Below are 17,882 nucleotides of genomic sequence, written 5' to 3'. Positions count from 1 at the left end.
AGAATACAGCTCGCCTGTTTGGAACCCTCACCACATATCTGACATCAATACAAGTGAACGTGTCCAGAAATATTTTACAAGAAGAGTTCTCCATTCCTCTGAAAACAACAAAATACCTTATCCCACCAGACTTGAAATCCTAGGCTTAGAAAACTTGGAACTCCGTCGCCTTCGACAAGACCTAAGTTTAACTCACAGAATCATCTATTGTAATGTCCTTCCTGTCAAAGACTACTTCAGCTTTAATTGCAATAATACAAGAGCAACCAATAGATTTAAACTTAATGTTAACCGCTTTAATCTAGATTGCAGAAAATATGACTTCTGTAACAGAATCATCAGTGCTTGGAATACTTTACCTGACTCTGTGGTCTCTTCTCATAATCCTAAAAGCTTTAACCAAAAACTTTCTACTATTGACCTCACCCCATTCCTAAGAGGACCATAAGGGGCGTGCATAAGCGCACAAACGTGCCTACCGTTCCTGTCCTATTGTTTTTCTTTTCTTCTTCCTATATATATATATATATGCTTATACCTCCTAACATTTACTCATATATATGTTTATATGCTATATAATCTTTTTGTATGATGTTGTGACAAAATAAATAAATAAATAAAATACCTGATTGCATGGTTCATTTCAGAAAATCTTCATTGTTCTGTGAGGAAAAAGTAGCTTTGTAGCAAGTCCGTTCCATTAAAAGCACTGGGGCTGGTGGATAGGGGTGGGGGATTGGCCTCATGGCTGTACCTCGTACTCCCCCACGAACGCTGCAGGTGTGTGAGTGTCTCCTTGCGTGCGTGTCTCCAAGTACCAAAAGCTGCATAGAACAGGAGGGGTTTTTTCAAACCTTCCAGGACGAAATGCCGCAGCTGCTCTCTAGTTTTTCACCAGCAGCCAGCCATGAAGGCAGAGGCCACAGGTCACCGGGTCATAGGGGATCAAAAGACGCTGATCCCTATGTCTGCCTGGAACAGGTTACGCCATTCCGCTTTTCCACGCTTCAGCCGAAGCCACCGAATCAACAGCAAAGGGAAGGTGAAAAGATTGCAAAGCCTCAATCAGAATAGAGCTAGAAGGGACCTTAGAGGTCTTCTAGCCCAACCCCCTGCTCATGTCACCCCCCTTCTGTACCATGTCAGAAAGTCTCTTCTTAAAAACCTCCAGTAATGAAGCACCCACAATTTCTGGTGGCGAGGTGTTCCAGTGGTTACCGTATTTTTCAGAGAATAAGATGCTCCGGACTATAAGACGCACTTACCTTTTTTGGTGAGGAAAACAAGAAAAAGAAATCTGCCTCTGGCTTCCAGCAATTTTGCCACCTTACAGCAAACAGCCTGCTTTACTTTCATTTTCATTTTCAGCATAGCTAAAAAAACCTGCTCCCAGCAATTTACCTCCTTGCAGCAAGCAGAGGCCATGGCGATTCCTGCAGCCTGAAACAGCTGAGCGTTGGGGGACAATCAACTTGTGCTAATTAGGCTGTGCCGAAGCTGAAATGGGCTGTTTCTTCTTGCTGCTTACTGCAAGGAGGTAAATTGCTGGGAGGCAGAGGCCAAAGGGTGGGGGCCAGTGGGTGGGTGGGGCTACATTCGGTGTATAATACGCACCCAAAGGTGAATCTTATGCTCCGAAAAATACTGTTAATTGTCCTCACTGTTACTGTGTTTCCCTGAAAATAAGACCTCCCTGGATAATAAGTCCAATCAGGCTTTTGAGCACATGTGCTAAAATAACCCCCTTCCCAAAATAAGCTCTTCCTGAAAATATTTAAATGCATGCACAGCCGATCCTTGCCATTTCCTCTGGTTAGGGTTAGGGCAGTGGTTCTCAACCTTTATAGTGCTGCAATCCCTTTAATACAATTCCCCACAATGTGGCGACCTCAACTGCAGAAGCGGGAAAAAAGCGGCAAGCTGTTTTTTTGAATTTATCGCGCCTGAAGCCGTATTGGCTAGCGATCTGAACTGCTTGCGATTGCCTTGAGGACGGAGGCATTCAAGCGGAGACTCCTCCCCTATTAAGTTTATCGTGTCTGAAGCCAGATTTTCCGACTCGCAAGTATACTTCCCATATTTCCGATGGTCTTAGGCGACCCCTGGCAAATCGTCATTCGACCCCCAATGGGGTCGCGACCCACAGGTTGAGAACCGCTGGGTTAGGGAGACAGAACTGGAAATCAGGTAAGACGGCAAGAGGAGCTCCGTCTTGCTCCACGTGCCCCAAAATAATAAGACCTCCCTGAAAATAAGGCCAAGAACTTATTTCGGGGGTTCAAAAAATATATATAAAACAGGGTCTTATTTTCGGGGAAACACGGTAGGGAGTTTCTCCTTAATTACAGGTTGTATCTTTCCTTGATTAGTTTCCATCCATTGCTTCTTCTCTTGCCTTCTGATACCTCCTTAGGTGGCAGTGGTGTCAGCTTTAATCCCGTTAGTTACGAAAGGAGGATGAGAACTGAGCAAGGGTCAGAAGAACCTGTGGATCCAGATGGAGGACAGGAACAAACAGAACTATTTGTACACGTACATGTAACTGGGTCTCTGTGTTCAGAACAGGCACTCCAAGGGACTGGTGTTAAAAGCAGTGCCTTAATGTCACGGGAGTTTTGCTCCCTCTGCTGTTCGATGTTGCACATTGATGTGTTGCGCATTTGATGCAAAGTCGCTTTAAGGCCATTTAACCAACCCCGTTCCATAATGCAAATCTTGGAGAGCGCTAATTTGTGAAGTGCCTTCCAGGAAACGTACCCCCTGAAATATGTACAAGTACCCTGTTTCCCCCGAAAAATAAGACCCAAGCATAATTTCCCCAGCCCCCCAGGCTGCTTGTAATATAAGCCTTACCCCCAAAATAAGCACCAGTTAAGATTGTCAGCCAGATGGATGCGTTTTAGTATTGTATTTCCCTGAAAATAAGCCCTAGCTGGAAAATAAGCCCTAAGGCATCTTTTGGAGCAAAAATCAATATAAGACCCTGTCTTATTTTTGGTAGATGGTACTTAGTACCATCTGTTTAGAGATTGTTTGGAGTTACAGCACTGGAAAAAGTGGCTTACTGTGTTTTCCCGAAAATAAGACCCTGTTTTATATTTTTTTGAACCCTGAAATAAGTGCTTGGCCTTATTGCCATGCGCTCAAAAGCCCGATTGGGCTTATTATTAGGGGATGTCTTATTTTGGGGAAAACAAGGTATCTAGCTCTCTCCTTCCTTCCTTCCTTCCTTCCTTCCTTCCTTCCTTCCTTCCTTCCTTCCTTCCTTCCTTCCTTCCTTTTTTTTCTTTCTATATCTTTTTCTTTTTTTCTTGTCTATATCTATCTATCTATCTATCTATGTATCATCTATCATCTATCTATCTATCTATCTATCTATCTATCTATCTATCTATCTATCTATCTATCTATCTATCATATCTATCAATCTATCTACCGTCTCTCTTTTTCTCTCTCATCTATCTATCTATCTATCTATCTATCTATCTATCTATCTATCTATCTATCTATCTATCTATCATATCTATCAATCTATCTACCATCTCTCTTTCTTTCTCTCATCTATCTATCTATCTATCTATCTATCTATCTATCTATCTATCTATCTATCTATCTATCATATCTATCAATCTATCTACCGTCTCTCTTTCTCTCTCTCATCTATCTATCTATCTATCTATCTATCTATCTATCTATCATCTATCTATCTATCTATCTATCTATCTATCTATCTATCTATCTATCTATCTATCTATCTATCTATCTATCTATCTATCTACTATCTATCATCTATCATCCATGCATCCATCCATCCATGTCTGTCTGTCTGTCTGTCTGTCTCTCATCTTGATTTCTCTCTCAACCTTGATTTCTCTCTCAACCTACTGTGTTTCCCTGAAAATAAGACCCTGTCTTATATTTTTTTTGAACCCTGAAATTGGCCTTATTGCCATGCGCTCAAAAGCCCGATTGGTCTTATTATCAGGGGAGGTCTTATTTTGGGGGAAATGGGACAAGCAGTACCCTTATAAGTTTTTTTTCTTTAAAGAAAACATTGGACAACCATTTGTCTGAAAGGATACAGGGCAGCGAAGGCTTTTAGAGACCGAGTGCCAAAACTGCAAGTTGCGCATGCGCATGTGAGCACACCCACCCTCGCATGCACCGGAACGCTAAACAATGGTGGGGAGGCGGGACACCCGCAGCTCTGCAGGAAACTTCTGTTTCCCTGCAAACGACAGTGAGAAATGTCATGGAGAAACGCGGTTGGAGCTGAGCTGGGATGATGTTGCGCCTGACCACAGAGAGTGCCACCTCTGGCATGCGTGCCATAGGTTCGCCACCACTGATATAGGGTTTCCTGCTTGAGCAGGGGATTGGACTAGAAGACCTCCAAGGTCCCTTCCACCTCTGTTATTCTACAACCACCCAGTTTGGTCTAGTGCATTGACCAAACGGCACACGATGTTTCTCATCATGTGCCAAAAGCATGTGCGTGCCAGCACCCATAATGCAATGCCCCCCCGCGCATGCACACGCGACCCACCTCACGCTCCCCTGCGCATGTGCATGCAACCCCCTAGTCCACCGTTTTTTGGCTTAGCAGGCCTCTCTGCAGCCTCTTGGGCCCCAAAATGGAATGTTCCTGTGACCTCCACCCCTGCACGTACATGCGCGACCTCCGCCCCGTGCATGTGCGTGCAACCCCCCCTGCACATGAGTGCATGTCTCCCTCATGTGCCCCGCTCCCCGTGCATCCCAAAAATCAGCTGGCCGGCGGGAGGCGTGCGTGCATGTGCAGTGAAGCTGAGCTGGGCGATGGCTTGCGTGCCCACAGAGGGCTCTGCGTGCCAGCTGTGGCACCCATGCCATAGGTTCGCCCTCCTGGGTCTAGTGGTTAAAGCAGGGGTGAAATGCTCCCGGTTCGGACCGGATCGGCTGATCCGGTAGCAATGATGGCAGGTGGTTCGGAGAACCAGTAGCAAAAATCCCTGCCCCTCCACCCATGCCCAGCTGAGCCGCGCAATCATCACAGGCTTTTTTTTTTTACTTTTAAAAGGTAAAAAAGCTGAATCCTGCAACGGGGTGCAGGCAAAAAATGGGGTGGGGAGTGGGGGTTCGTTTGAGAGAGAGAGAAAGAGAGAGAGAGGAAGGAAAGAAGGAAGGAAGGAAGGAAGGAAGGAAGGAAGGAAGGAAGGAAGGAAGGAGGGAAGGAGGGCGGGAGGAAAAAAGGAGAGGAAGGAAGGACTACAAACCTGGCACTAGACGCAGCTTCAGAGGATAATCCAGGGCTGGAAGGGCCCTGAAGGTCATCTAGTCCAACCCTGCTCCAGCAGGACATTGTTAGTGAGGTTCTGTCTTTTGAGCCCCCAGTCACATAGCCACGCCCACCCAGTCACATGACCCCCACCACCAAGCCACGCCCACAGAACCCGGTAGGAAAGAAATTTAGATTTCACCCCTGGGTTAAAGGCATAAGGCTGAAAAGCAGAAGGCTGTGAGTTCTAGCCCAGCCTTATGCATAAAGCCAGCTGGGAGACCTTGAGCCAGTTCCTCCTTCTCTATTTCTTCTGAAATCCCTTCTGAAACATCTTGCCAAGGGAACCAAAGCGGAAGAAGCTTCTTGGATGAGAAGCGAAACGTCTTCAAAAGAAAAACCAGAAAAGTCCAGTTGCCTCTTGAAAACAGCACCTTTGGGGCAACCGTGACCCGGATGACTTAGAATCTCCACAGACAACTTCCAGGGTTAGGGTTCGGCTCTCCCTCCCTCTCTCATCTTTCTGTCTCTCTCCCCTCCCTTAATATTTCACGCCACCCAAAAGCAGCACAGCTGGAATTTCAATGCCACAAGATTGCTTTTTATCATCCAGGGAACGCTGGCTACCCGCAGTGCATTTATTTATTTTCGAAATACTTTCGAATGTGGATTCCCCTCCTTGCTCCTCTTTTGCTCCTTTCCCTGCTAAGGATTTTATTTATTTTGCCCGACATTTTCCTCCCTTTTCAATATTCTTTGGCATCCATCCAGACAATGTCTTTTGATGGAGTGGCAGTTGGCAGCTCTTTGTGCCCCGTGGAGTTTGCCATCTAGCAATGCAGAGATGGCAGAGAACAAAAGAGAGAGAGAGAGAGGGAGGGAGGGAGGCAGACATGAGTAGGAGTGATAAAATTAGTGCTAGTCTTGATTCATTTTTAAATTTTTAAAAAGCATGTGCTGCCTTTCAAATATATTGTTTTCTTTCTTTCTTTTTCCCCCCAGGAGACGTCGAAAGCTGGCAACCAAAAGTATAATTATGTTGGATAAATAGAAATGAATTATTTTAAGATGGGTGGACTTCGATTCCCAGAATTCCCCAGCCTGCCAGCCAGCTGGGGAATTCTGGGAGTTGAAGTCCACCCATCTTAAAATTGCCAAGGTTGAGAAACTTTGTGTTGTGATCCTCCAGCAGCCTCCGGAGCTGGCAACGGAGTCGGACAGCGATGAGGCTGAGGTGAGGCCAGGGCCATCGGGAAGTGAGGTGCGGACTCCAGAACCTCCAGAGACTGATAGTAGTGAGGCAGAGGAACAGGAGGATCCTGTTCCTAATGCATGCATGAGAACAGCTGCCAGAAGGCAAGAGCAGCTCAAGCAAAGAGGAAGACTCGGGAGTAAAGCCAAGAGATGATTGGCCCCTCCCATAAGGCTTAAAATAGACCAGCAATGGCGTTTGGGCTTTGCCAGAAAAAAACATTGGTAGCTTCATCTTCTTCTTCGTCTACGTCTTGCATTTATTTTTGTGACTTCTGAATGTTTGCCAAGAAGGGCCTTTGGCAGTTTGCCTAATTGGACCAAGGTTTCCAATAGGGCTGAGGAATTTGTGTTGGGAGGAATTTGCTTTAATTTAGTTGAACGACGCTGGGAATGAAGTAATTCTCAGCTGTTCAAATAAAGTTTCTTTGTTGTTTTCACAGACTGAGTTTCCTACTACCTACTTGGGCCTGGGTCATAACACTTTTCTTCAAGGTGTGTTTAAGATAAAATGGGATTCTTGGTTATGTCCTTGCAAGAGAACCCACTGGATCTCTTTATAAAGCCTTAGTAAGACCGCACTTGGAATATTGCATCCAGTTTTGGTCACTGTATTATAAAAAAAGATGTTGAGATTCTGGAAAGAGTGCAGAGAAGAGCAACAAAGTTGATTAGGGGACTGAAGGCTAAAACATATGAAGAACATTTACAGGAACTGGGGATGTCTAATCTAGTGAAAAGAAGGACTAGGGGTGACACAAAAGCAGTGTTCCAATATTTGAGGGGCTGTCCCAAAGAAGAAGGGGTAAACCTATTTTCTGAAGCATCCGAAGGCAAGACAAGAAATGAAACAATGGGTGGGAATTAATCCAGGAGAGAAGCAACTTAGAACTAAGGAGAAATTTCCTAACAGTGAAAAACAATTAACCAGTGGAACAGCTTGCCCCCAGAAGTTATGGGTGCTCCATCAGTGCAATTTTTAAAGAAAAGTCTGGACAGACTAATATATGTTTAATGTTCATAATGGATTGATCGTAACCTGGAAATGTGAAAAAAGCTGTAGAATGCTCTCTCGCTCTCTCTCCCTCCCTCCCACTGCCTTCCCCTCCCTCCCTCCCTCCCCCTCTCTCTTTCTCTCTCTCTCTTTCCCCCTGTCTCCCTCTCCCTCCCCCTCTCTTTTTCTCCCTCTCTCTTCCTCCCTCTCCCTCCCTCTCTCCCCCCTCTCCCTCCCTCCCTCATCTTCCCTTTCTCCCTCTCTTTCCCTGTCTCCTCTCCCTCCCCTCTCTCTCTCTCCTCTCTTCCTCCCTCTCCCTCCTCTCTCCCCCTCTCCTCCCTCCCTCATCTTCCCTTTCTCCTCTCTCTTCCCTGTCTCTCTCTCTCTCCTCCACGTCTCTCTCTCTTCCTCCCTCTCCTTTCTCTTTCTCCTCTCCTCCCTCTCCCTCTCCTCCCTCCCTCACCCTCTCTTTCTCCTCTCTTTCCCCCGTCTCTCTCTCTCCGTCTCTCTCTCTCTCCCTCCCTCCCTCCCTCCCTCCATCTTCATCTCCGTCTCCATCTCTATCTGTATCTATGTCTGCTTTAACTACCCATACATTATAGCCAGGATTTCAAAACAGACTTCAAATCTATACATGGGAGAAGGAAGCTCAGATGTGTGTACATTTCTAACCAGCAGATGGCACCAAAAACCAACCGGAAAGCAAAAATCAGGACTTTCATGCTAAGGCTGCGGGCTTTTCAGGTAGCAGATACTAAGGCTAAGACAAATCTATATTCAGTTTTCTTCTCCCCCATAGTCCTTGACTTACGACCACAGCACAGCCCAAAATTTGCATTGCTAAGCGAAACGTATTTTAAGTGAGTTCTGCCCCATTTCCCGACCTTCCTTGCCACCCTCGTTAAGCGAATCGCAGCCGTTGTTAAGTGTAATAACCTGGCCCTTCAGTGAATTTGCCCCCCCCCCGTTGACTTTGCTTGTCGGAAGGTCACAAAAACAGGATCACATGACCCTGGGACGCTGCAACCGTCGTAAATAAGGAACCAATTTCCAAGTTTCTGAATTTTGGTCACCTGACCACTGGGGACGCTGCAAAGGGCTGGGAAGTGGCTCAGGCTGCTAATGCAGCCTGTTATTAACACACAGCTGCCTGCAATTACAACTACTGCAGGTTCGAGACCCACCAGGCCCAAGGTTGACTCAGCCTTCCATCCTTTATAAGGTAGGTAAAATGAGGACCCAGATTGTTGGGGGCAATAAAAGATGACTTTGTATATAATATACAAATGGATGAAGACTATTGCTTGACATAGTGTAAGCCACCCTGAGTCTTCGGAGAAGGGCGGGATATAAATGCAAATTAAAAAAAAAAAAGATGGTATGAAAAACGACCAGAAGTCACTTTTCCCAGCCAGTGCTGTAACTTTGGTCAGTAAACAAATGGTTGTAAGTTGAGGACTGTCAATTTACCACGGGTGCAGGGGTGAAATCCAGCAGGTTCCAACAGGTCCTGGAGAACCAGTAGAGGAAATGTTGAGTAGTTCAGAGAACCGGCAAATACCACTTCTGGCTGACCCCAGAGTGGGGGGTGGGAATGGGGATTTTGCAGTATCCTTCCCCTGGAGTGGGGTGGGAATGGAGATTTTGTATTTTTCTTCCCCTGCCATGCCCACCAAGCCACGCACACAGGACCAGTAGTAAAAAAAAATTTGGATTTCACTACTACATGGATGGAAACTAATCCAGGAGAAATTTCCTAACAGAATAGAATAGAATAGAATAGAATAGAATAGAATAGAATAGAATAGAATAGAATAGAATAGAATTGAATTCTTTATTGGCCAAGTGTGATTGGACACAAGGAATTTCTAGTCTATAGAATAGAATAGAATAGAATAGAATAGAATAGAATAGAATAGAATAGAATAGAATAGAATTCTTTATTGGCCAAGTGTGATTGGACACACAACGAATTTGTCTTTGGTGCATAAGGTCTCAGTGTACATAAAAGAAAAGATACCTTCATCAGTGAAAACCATTAATCAGTGGAACAATTTACTTCAGAAAATGTGGGGCTGGGGAATTCTGGGAATTGAAGTCCACGCCTCTTAAAAGTCGCCGAGATTGGGAAACACTTGTCAGAAGGGGGTGAGAGAAAGTTTGGCCCAGAGGGTGGCTTTCCCTTCTCTCGACTCTGCTGTGGTGCTGAGCTCAGCTGGGTGGGTCCCGTCTGCCTTTGGGTGTCGCTTCATTGGCCTCGGTGGGGCGGTTTCCATTCCCTCAGTTTCCTGTTGCGTTGCAGGCTGCCTGCGTCTGCTCCAGCCATGGCAGCATCAACTAGAAGCAGGTGCCGCTGGAGTTTGACTGCTGATCATCATTTCCTCTGAAATGCCTCCTTTGGGCTGCGCCTGGAGTGTCTTGGTCACAGATTATGGCAGCTATTAATAGCTAAGGTCCAGCCAGCCGTGTGTACACACCCTATGGCGCTTGGGGGAAGAATATCGAGGTTTCATGGGTATGAGATTAATCCTTCCCTAGCTCAGTGCTTTATTTTTATTTATTTATTATATTTGTATACCGCCCTTCTCCCGAAGGACTCAGGGCGGTTCACAGCCAATAAAAAACACAATACATAGAATACAAATTAAAAACTATATAAAAAACTGATTCAATAACGGCCTAAAAATTTAGATACAATTTAAAACCCCATTTAAAACCCCCAATTAAAACCCATAAATTTAAAAAACTAACCCAGTCCTGCGCAGATGAATAAATGCGTTTTAAGCTCGCGACGAAAGGTTCGGAGGTCCGGAAGTTGACGGAGTCCCGGGGGGAGTTCGTTCCAGAGGGCGGGAGCCCCCACAGAGAAGGCCCTTCCCCTGGGCGTCGCCAGACAACACTGTCGCGCCGACGGCACCCTGAGGAGTCCCTCTCTGTGAGAGCGCACGGGTCGGTGTCACGCTAGGTGTCACGCTTAGTGTCACGCTAAGTGTTAGAATAAAATAGCAGAGTTGGAAAGGACCTTGGAGATCATCTAGTCCAACCTACTGCTTAGGCAGGAACTACACCACTTCAGACAAATGGTTATCCAACCTCTTCTTTAAAACTTCCAGTGTTGGAGCATTCACAACTTCTGGAGGCAAGTCGTTCCACTGGTTAATTGTTCCAACTGTCAGGAAATTCCTCCTTAGTTCTAAGTTGCTTCTCTCCTTGATTAGTTTCCACCCGTTGCTTCTTGTCCTGCCCTCAGGTGCTTTGGAGAAGAGCTTGACTCCCTCTTCTCTGGGGCAGCCCCTTAGATATTGGAACCCTGCTATCATGTCACCACCCCCCCCCCGCAGTCCTATAAAAGAAGAATATTTCTGTTGTTAAGGGACACCTTTGTTAAGGGAGTTCTGTCTCCTTTTACAGACCATTCTTGCCACAGCTGTTAAGTGAATCCCTTCAGTTGATCCGTGAGCAACCCGGTTGTTAAGTGAATCTGGCTTCCCCATCGACTTTGAATAGAATAGAATAGAATAGAATAGAATAGAATAGAATAGAATAGAATAGAATAGAATAGAATAGAATAGAATAGAATAGAATAGAATTTTTTATTGGCCAAGTGTGATTGGACACACAAGGAATTTGTCTTGGTGCAGATGCTCTCAGTGTACATAAAAGAAAAGATACGTTCATCAAGGTACAACATTTACAACACAATTGAGGGTCAATATATCAATATAAATCATAAGGATTGCCAGCAACAAGTTATAGTCATACAGTCATAAGTGGAAAGAGATTGGTGATGGGAACTATGAAACGATTAATAGTAGTGCAGATTCAGTAAATAGTCTGACAGTGTTGAGGGAATTATTTGTTTAGCAGAGTGATGGCCTTCGGGAAAAAACTGTTCTTGTGTCTAGTTGTTCTGATGTGCAGTGCTCTATAGCGTCGTTTTGAGGGTAGGAGTTGAAACAGTTGATGTCCAGGATGCGAGGGGTCTGTAAATATTTTCACGGTCCTCTTCTTGATTCGTGCAGTATACAGGTCCTCAATATTTGCCTGTCAGAAGGTCGCAAAAGGGGGAATCACGTGACCCCTGGAGTGGACGCTGCAACGGTCATAAATATGAGCCCGTTGGCAAGAATCTGAATTTTGATCACGTGATCGTCGGGATGCTACGAAGGTGGTAATTCTGAACAATGGTCACAAGTGACTTTTTTCCAGTGCTTGTTGTAACTAAATAAGATAAATAAATAAATAAATTAAAAAAAAAAGGAAGGAAGGAAGGAAGGAAGGAAGGAATGAAGGAAGGAATGAATGAAGGAAAGGAAGGAAGGAAGGAAGGAAAGAAAGGAAAGGAAGAAAGGAAAAGAAGAAAGGAAGAAAAAAGAAAGAAAGAAAGAAGGAAGGAAGGAAAGAAAGAAAAAAGGAAGGAAGGAAGAAAGAAAGAAAAGAAAAAGAAAGAAGGAAGGAAGGAGAAAAGAAGGAAGGAAGGAAGGAAGAAAAAAAGAAAGAAAGAGGAAGGAAGGCAGGAAAGAAAAAAGGAAGAAAGAAAGAAAGAAAAAGAAAGGCAGGCAGGCAGGCAGGCAGGCAGGAAGGAAGGAAGGAAAAATTAAATTAGGATACAGGATCTCCTGCTTGAGCAGGGGGGCTGGACTAGAAGACCTCCAAGATCCCTTCCAATTCTATTCAGATTCAATGAACTGTTGTAAGTCGAGGACTCCTCCTCCTCCTAAGACCCTTTCCCTTTGAAAGAGCAAATTCTCTCCTTGCCTTGAGTTGAGTCATCTTGCTCTGGGTGCAGAAGATCACAGCTTCTGATCTTCTGCAGAAGGATAAGATCTACACTTCCTTTCTTCAGACAGCTGTTTCTCCCTGCAGATTCACCCTCAAGTAAGGGATAATTTCCCGTAAACGCTGCGGCTTTTGGGCTTCCAAAGCCTGACTCAGCGGCTGCCCCGATCACTCAAAGCAGATGTTTTCTAGCAACTGAAGGAAATGTTTCCAAACTAGGGTGGACCGAAGGAAGACAGCAGCAGCGTCATCCTGCTCGCCTTGTCTGCGTCTTGCAGAACTAAGGATGGAGTCAGCCGACTCGCTCCCTACGTCGCTGTCTCACATCTATGCCAAGGGTGAATCATCCCCCTTCTCCTATGGGAAATAGGGTTGTGGGGCGGGGAGGGGAATGAGGAAGAGAAGGGGAGGGGGGGATAAATGTACTTATGAACAAGTCTTCATCGAGACTAGTTTTATTGTGTTTATTTAGTAAACTTCACTGGAGGGTTTTTGAGAAGAGATTGGATCACCATTTGTCTGTAATGAAGTAGGCCAGTGGTAGCTAACCTTTTTGCCGTCCTGTGCCAAAAGTAAGGGGAGCATGCGGGGCGGGGTCACCCACGGGTGGGCCCACACCCAAATTCAATGCGCTCCGCCCCCTGCGCCTACACACACAACCCCCTCCCATGGTCTCCCTGCTTTTGGCCCATGATGGCCCAGTGGGCCCAGTAGGCCCGTTTTCTGCCCAATCCAGGCTCTAGAGCCTTTCTAGGAGTCTGGGGAGGGCAAAAACGGCCCGTTCCCCGACTTCCGGATGGCCCGGAAGGCTCGAAAATCAGCTGGCTGGTGCACACATGCACGCTGGAACTGAGCTAGGACAATGCTGACGTGCCCACCGATATGGCTCTACGTGCCACCTGTGACCCGCAGTAGCCAAGGTTGAGAAACACTGATCTAGTAGATCGATTTCAGAGAGGGACTCACTGAATGTAGCCTTTTCCACAAAAACAGTGTCTTAATGACACTTTCCGGATTTATTTTTCAACCACAGCCGAGATGGTGAGAATTTATCGCCCAGGGTTATGTTCTCATTCGGCTGCTGTCAGAATTCATTTATTTTTATTTTTATTTAATTTATATTTATTTATTTATTTATTTATTTATTTATTTGTCAAATACATATAAGATACCAGATATAAGTATAAAATTGTAAGATAAAATTGTTTATAGCACCCAATCATTTGTCAGGTTTTCTGATTTTTCTCTCTCTAAGTTTTATATGCTATATAGTCAAATATTTTAGTTCTTTAATGGATGCTTTAACCCCATGACTGTGAAAGTAATAGCAGTAAGTTTTTCGTAGACAAGAAACATGAGTGCAGCAGTGAGGACTGTCTGGAGCAGCTTTGCTTCTAGTCCTTTATAGAGTCCTACTAATCCTAATGATTATGACTACAGGAAATGGATACGACAGTAGGATAGGGACGGTAGGCACGTTGGTGCGCTTATGCCCGCCCCTTACAGACCTCTTAGGAATGGGGTGGGGTCTACAGTAGACAGTCTAAGGTTAAAGTTTTCAGGGCTTTGGGGAAGAAACCACAGAGTCAGGGAGTGCATTCTATCTAATTCACTCAGAATTCAGAATTCGCTCAGAACTTCAGGCCACGGTTTCCCTTGAAAACAGGGAGTCCTCAACCTACAACCATTAATGGGGACCCGAATTTACGTTCAGTTGTTCAGTGAGCCATGCCTGATTTATTACGACCATTTTCGCCAGGCGTGTTAAGCAGGGGTGAAATGCTCCCGGTTCGGACCGGATCACGCGATCCAATAGCGAAGAGGGCGGGTAGTTTGGAGAACCGGTAGCAAAAATCCCTGCCCCCCCCTCACCGCCTATGCCTCGCTAATTCCTCTTCTCTGTCCCTGAAGCTCTCGGTGGTGATATAGCTGCAAATGGCCTTCAATGATTGACGCGGTGCTTCAAAGAGCCGCACTACAGCTGATCAGCGCTGTAGGCGGCTAGTAGACCGGTGCCTCTATTTTTAAAGAAGGTAGACTGGTGCCTCCCAAAAACAGGCAATTAGTAGACCGGTGCCTCTATTTTTAAAGAAGGTAGACCGGTGCACTCCCAAGTTTTGTATATTATTTTTATTATTTATTATTATTGGCCATGCCCATTTTTTTTTAATTTGCATTTATATCCCGCCCTTCTCCGAAGACTCAGGGCGGTTTACACTATGTCAAGCAATAATCTTCATCCATTTGTATATTATATACAAAGTCAACTTTTATTGCCCCCGACAATCTGGGTCCTCATTTTACCTACCTTATAAAGGATGGAAGGCTGAGTCAACCTTGGGCCTGGTGGGACTTGAACTTGCAGTAATAGCAAGCAGCTGCTGTTAATAACAGACTGCATTAGTCTGTTGAGCCACCAGAGGCCCTTCAGTCACCTGACCGCCAAGCCACGCCCACCAATTAAGCCACGCCCACAGAACCGGTAGGGAACATTTTTAGATTTCACCCCTGGTGTTAAGCGAACCTTGTTATCGTTAAAGCGAATCTGGCTTCCCTCCTTGACTTTGCTTGTTAGAAGGAGCCTGGGAAGATCACAAAGGGTGATTACGTGACCCCAGGGCCACTGCAACCGTGGTAAATGCATGTCTGTTTGCCAAGGGGCCCGAAAACTTTGATTATGTGACTGTGGGGATGCGGCGACCCTCCTAAATGCAAGACCCGGTGAGTCACTTTTTTCAAGCGCCCACTGAAACGTCGAAACGTCGGTAAACAAATGGTCGTAAGTCGGGGACTTACATCCCTCACATCCAGGACATAAACTGTTTCAACTCCTACCCTCAAAACGACACTATAGAGCACTGCACACCAGAACAACTAGACACAAGAACAGTTTTTTCCCGAAGGCCATCACTCTGCTAAACAAATAATTCCCTCAACACTGTCAGACTATTTACTGAATCTGCACTACTATTAATCGTTTCATAGTTCCCATCACCCATCTCTTTCCACTTAGGACTGTATGACTATAACTTGTTGCTGGCAATCCTTATGATTTATATTGATATATTGACCATCATTTGTGTTGTAAATGTTGAACCTTGATGAACGTATCTTTTCTTTTATGTACACTGAGAGCATATGCACCAAGACAAATTCCTTGTGTGTCCAATCACACTTGGCCAATAAAAAATTCTATTCTATTCTATTCTATTCTATTCTATTCTATTCTATTCTATTCTAGATGAACGTATCTTTTCTTTTATGCACACTGAGAGCATATGCACCAAGACAAATTCCTTGTGTGTCCAATCACACTTGGCCAATAAAAAATTCTATTCTATTCTATTCTATTCTATTCTATTCTATTCTATTCTATTCTATTCTATATGAACATATCTTTTCTTTTGTGTACACTGAGAGCATATTGTACCAAGACAAATTCCTTGTGTGTCCAATCACACTTGGCCAATAAAAAATTCTATTCTATTCTATTCTATTCCTGTATGTTGACAACACAGAGAAATACCATCTTCTGTCAACCTGATAACGACAAAGAGATCAAATCGCACTCGCTTCTTTTGTTGGGAGCGTTGCAGGACAACAACGATTAAGTTTCTCTGGATGATACGGTTGAAGAAGGTTATGATGGCGGCCCCGGCAATGGAATCGGAGCGCCACCCATTTTTTAATTTATTTATTTATTTTACTTTTTTCAACCTGACCTGCGTACAGGTAATCCTCAGCTGACGGCCGCAACTGAGCCCAACATTTTTGCTGCTAAGCGAGACATTTGTTAAATGCGCTTTGCCCCATTTTACGACCTTTCTGGTCAGTTGTTAAGCGAATGACTGCGGTTTATCAGTAAGATAACTGCCTGCAGAAGTTGTGAATGCTCCAGCACTGGAAGTTTTTAAAGAAGAGATTGGATAACCATTTGTCTGAAGTGGTGTAGGGTTTCCTGCCTGGGCAGGGGGTTGGACTAGAAGACCTCCAAGGTCCTTTCCAACTCTTGTTATTCTATTCTATTCTATTCTATTCTATTCTATTCTATTCTATTCTATTTTATTCTATTCTATTCTATTCTATTCTATTCTATTCTATTCTATTCTATTCTACTCTACTCTACTCTACTCTACTCTATTCTATGATCTGGATGGTAGCCCCCTCCCTGTGTGTGCGTGTAGGGTGTGTGTGTGTGTGTGTGTGTGTGGTTAGGGGGAAAACACACTTATAAAAAGAGACTGGGTATGTCTAGTTTAATGAAAAGAAGGACTAGGGGAGACATGATAGGAGTGTTCCAATATCTCAGGGGCTGCCACAAAGAAGAGGGAGTCAAGCTCTTCTCCAAAGCACCTGAAGACAGGACAAGAAGCAATGGGTGGAAACTAATCAAGGAGAGAAGCAACTTAGAACTAAGGAGAAATTTCCTGACAGTTAGAACAATTAATCAGTGGAACGACTTGCCTGCAGAAGTTGTGAATGCTCCAACACTGGAAGTTTTCAAAGAAGATGTTGGATAACCATTTTTCTGAAGTAGTGTAGGGTTTCCTACCTAAGCAGGGGGTTGGACTAGAAGACCTCCAAGGTCCCTTCCAACTCTTGTTATTCTATTCTATTCTATTCTATTCTATTCTATTCTATTCTATTCTATTCTATTCTATTCTATTCTATTCTACTCTACTCTACTCTACTCTACTCTATTCTATGATCTGGATGGTAGCCCCCTCCCTGTGTGTGCGTGTAGGGTGTGTGTGTGTGTGTGTGTGTGGTTAGGGGGAAAACACACTTATAAAAAGAGACTGGGTATGTCTAGTTTAATGAAAAGAAGGACTAGGGGAGACATGATAGCTGTGTTCCAATATCTCAGGGGTTGCCACAAAGAAGAGGGAGTCAAGCTATTCTCCAAAGCACCTGAGGGTAGAACAAGAAACAATGGGTGGAAACTGATCAAAGAAAGAAGCAACTTAGAACTAAGGAGAAATTTCCTGACAGTGAGAACAATTAACCAGTGGAACAATTTGCCTGCAGAAGTTGTGAATGCTCCAGCACTGGAAGTTTTTAAAGAAGAGGTTGGATAACCATTTGTCTGAAGTGGTGTAGGGTTTCCTGCCTAAGCAGGGGGTTGGACTAGAAGACCTCCAAGGTCCTTTCCAACTCTTGTTATTCTATTCTATTCTATTCTATTCTATTCTATTCTATTCTATTCTATTCTATTCTATTCTATTCTATTCTACTCTACTCTACTCTATTCTATGATCTGGATGGTAGCCCCCTCCCTGTGTGTGCGTGTAGGGTGTGTGTGTGTGTGGTTAGGGGGAAAACACACTTATAAAAAGAGACTGGGTATGTCTAGTTTAATGAAAAGGACTAGGGGAGACATGATAGCAGTGTTCCAATATCTCAGGGGCTGCCACAAAGAAGAGGGAGTCAAGCTATTCTCCAAAGCACCTGAGGGTAGGAGAAGAAGCAATGGGTGGAAACTAATTAAGGAGAGAAGCAACTTAGAACTAAGGAGAAATTTCCTGACAGTTAGAACAATTAATCAGTGGAACAACTTGCCTGCAGAAGTTGTGAATGCTCCAACACTGGAAGTTTTTAAAG

The sequence above is a fragment of the Ahaetulla prasina genome, chromosome 10 (genome assembly GCF_028640845.1).
Source record: "Ahaetulla prasina isolate Xishuangbanna chromosome 10, ASM2864084v1, whole genome shotgun sequence".
NCBI lineage: Eukaryota > Metazoa > Chordata > Lepidosauria > Squamata > Colubridae > Ahaetulla > Ahaetulla prasina.
The sequence above is the reverse complement of the archived record's forward strand: the minus strand, read 5'-3'. Positions refer to the sequence as shown.